This window comes from Salvelinus sp. IW2-2015, linkage group LG6.1, assembly GCF_002910315.2.
Source record: "Salvelinus sp. IW2-2015 linkage group LG6.1, ASM291031v2, whole genome shotgun sequence".
In the NCBI taxonomy this organism is placed as follows: domain Eukaryota; kingdom Metazoa; phylum Chordata; class Actinopteri; order Salmoniformes; family Salmonidae; genus Salvelinus; species Salvelinus sp. IW2-2015.
In genome coordinates, this window is record NC_036845.1 from 29,777,560 (window position 1) to 29,780,858 (window position 3,299).

Below are 3,299 nucleotides of genomic sequence, written 5' to 3' on the forward strand. Positions count from 1 at the left end.
AGAACGTGACTGAGTCCTATCACACAGAGGATCATCATTTCCCATACAGCAGCCTGAATGATTGGAAGTGACCTGCAGAATCCAACATTGTGCGTGCTCCTTTTGCATTAGCTTACGGTGAACGTCTGTGTGAGCGACTGAGGACGACGCGTGAGGCACTTCTCCTCCGTAATTCTCAGAGCTGCGTTTGTCTTGTAGCTCAATAATCCTTCTGTCACAAGCCATTCATCAAAGCACACAGAGAACTCTAGGTTTTAATCACCTCTCATCTCCTCCTCTGCTTCCCTGGCTGTGCCGCCGCATGGATAAAATATGCACAAGGTGGATATTGATTACAATATCTGTGCGTCATCATTACTCTGCTATATTACAGTTCATTACGGAGCCAGAGACTGAAGGATACTGTTATCGGGAAGTAAGTACGGGAGGCAGGGAATGATTAACCAATGCTTCGTCCATCGGAGTGATGACATTGATTGGCTCAGCCTGCTGTCAGTCATCCATCAGGCTTTCATTGGTATTAGCATAATTCAATAAGGAAGTGAGTGATGGCCTGATAATAGACACAGCAGCACGGTACCGATGATAGGGCTGCATTGTTTACAGGACAGTAATACAAGGAAGAGGGTAACAGAGATTTGCTGAGTACATCGTTTTACATAAAGTACAGCCTAATGCATTCATCAGTCTGTCTGGATAGATCTGAAACACACCCTAGCTGTCACGAATCCCGCTTCCTGAGTCTGTTTTTGCCTGTGTTCTGTCCTGGAGTGTTTTTTCCGGTGTCCTGGAACGCACCCTGTCTGGTTGCCGGGCGACGTAGCTAGTTGGAGGATCTCTGAGTACCCGCACCTGTATCCCATCAGCTATCTGCACACCTGGTCCTGATCATCACCCCTCCACTTCATAAGCGCTGACCTGACATCCATTCCCTGCCGGATCGTTAGCCATGAACAGTATGTTGTGCCAGCGTATCAGCCTCCAGTTTGATAGAGTTTGTTTTGTTGTTTTGTACGTCTTGCTTGCCTTGAACTTGAGCCTTCGTTTTTTCTGTCTACAGTCATTCACCCGGAACACTCATCCCATCCCTACCTGGTCGTCGGTGACTTCAGTTACTTCCTTGGATCTGCTTACTCAATTCCATCAACTCACCTCCGCTGCCCGCTCCGCTACTTGGATTTTTCTATCACTACATTTAAACTTGTAAATAAATACTCACCTTCGTCTTACTCTCCTTGTCCTGGTCTGCTTCTGGGTTCTACTTTAGAGAACCGTGACAGAACGATCCGGCCAGGAATGAACCCAGCGGACCTGGACTCCGTTCGACATGCCATTACCCATCAGGGGAAGATAGTGGGACAACACAGCACGGCGCTACAGGAGATAGCCATTTCAGTCCAGAACTTCTCTGCTAGCTTGGCGAGTATCCAGGATCAGCTCAGTTTGCCGGCGGATTCTCCACCACCTGTTTCACCCCTCTCACCTGCCGCTTCTGGAGCGGTTTCCTTCCGTGAGCCCAAGGTACCGACGCCTGATAAATACGAAGGGGATTTGGGAAGATGCCGTTCATTTCTTATGCAGTGTGGGTTAGTGTTTGATCTGCAGCCCCACTCTTACGCCACAGACAAGGCTAGGATAGCTTTTGTTATTGAACTGCTGCGTGGTAGAGCTTTGGAATGGGCWTCAGCTGTTTGGGAACAACAGGACACCTGCATGGCGTCATACCAGGARKTCACGGCAGAGATGAGAAAGCTTTTTGACCATCCAGTCCGAGGTAAGGATGCAGCTAAGCGGTTGTTCTCTCTTCGCCAAGGAGCTCGTTACGTGGCAGACTTTGTGATTGAGTTCCGGACATTGGCTGTGGAGAGTGGGTGGAATGAGGAGGCACTACAAGCGGCTTTTTACCAGGGGTTGTCGGAGCAACTCAAGGATGAGCTGATCTCCTATCCGGAGCCTTGTGACCTGGACAGTTTGGTCGCATTATCTATTAGGGTGGATAACAGAGTTCGAGAGAGAAGGAGGGAGAAGCAGTGGGTCCGGTCCAATCAATCAGCTACTCGGTTACCATTCGGGTCAGGAGGTGGACCAGAAGGTGTTAATGATGTTTCCTCACACGGGATTAGTGGAGGAGTCCTGCCGCCAGATACTGAACCTATGCAAGTGAGGCGGCACGGGTTAACTAAGGACGAGCGCCAACGTAGACGTGAGACCAACAGCTGCCTCTACTGTGGTAGCTCGGGACATTACATCTCCGTTTGTCCTCAGCGCCCGTTAAACTGCTCGGCTCGTTAAGTTTGGGAGGTTTGTTAGCGAGCCAGTTTCAACCTCTCAAGAGCCCTGTCAGACCTYGTTTTCCTGCTACCCTCATAAATAAGAATCAGAGTTTAGCGATTAACGCTTTCATCGATTCAGGTGCCGATGACAGCTTCATTGATGCCGACTTAGTGGAACAGCTGGGGCTTTCCAAGGAGCAATTACCGGAAGCCATTGAAGCAACCACTCTGAACGGCAGTAGTCTGGCACGGATCACTATGAGGACTGAACCGGTTAAGATGTTGTTGTCGGGGAATCATTCAGAGGTTATTTCTTTTTTCATTTTGCCTTCCCCCCATGTTCCTCTGGTTCTTGGATACCCCTGGCTAAGAGAACACAATCCCTCGTTTGATTGGGTGACTGGAAAGGTAACTAGTTGGAGCATTGAGTGCCATGCTAACTGCCTCAGGACTGCCTGTTCTCTTGCTGTCCCCAGTCGGGTCAGTGAGTCTGCTCCTCCTGATTTGTCCCTGGTTCCTGAAACATATCATGAGTTGGGTGAGGTGTTCAGTAAGCAGAAGGCTCAGTCACTTCCTCCCCACCGACCTTATGATTGTACGATTAATCTGTTCCCTGGAGCTGCCTTTCCCAAGGGACGGTTATACAGTATCTCTCGACCTGAGCGGGAAGCCCTGGAGACCTACATAAAGGAGTCTCTTGCTGCAGGTCTCATTCGTCCCTCGTCATCACCCCTGGGAGCTGGATTTTTTTTTGTGAGTAAGAAGGATGGCTCTCTTCGACCGTGTATTGATTATCGGGGGTTGAATGATATTACGGTCAAGATCAAGTACCCCCTGCCCTTGATGAGCTCCGCTTTCGATTCTTTACAGGGTGCTACTATGTTTACGAAGCTTGATCTACGCAATGCGTATCATCTGGTTCGGATCAAAGAGGGGGACGAGTGGTTGACTGGGTTCAATACACCTATGGGACATTTCGAGTACCAGGTGATGCCGTTTGGACTTTCCAACGCTCCAGCAGTGTTC

General features: G+C 49.4%; 1 long non-coding RNA gene across 1 annotated transcript; it reads left to right on the forward strand.

The window, feature by feature from the left end:
• Positions 1-714: 714 nt before the first annotated feature.
• On the forward strand, positions 715-1,229 carry LOC139027838 (uncharacterized). The gene is made up of 2 exons (XR_011479992.1): positions 715-956; positions 1,061-1,229. It is a non-coding gene; the product is annotated as an uncharacterized lncRNA (long non-coding RNA).
• Positions 1,230-3,299: the final 2,070 nt, after the last annotated feature.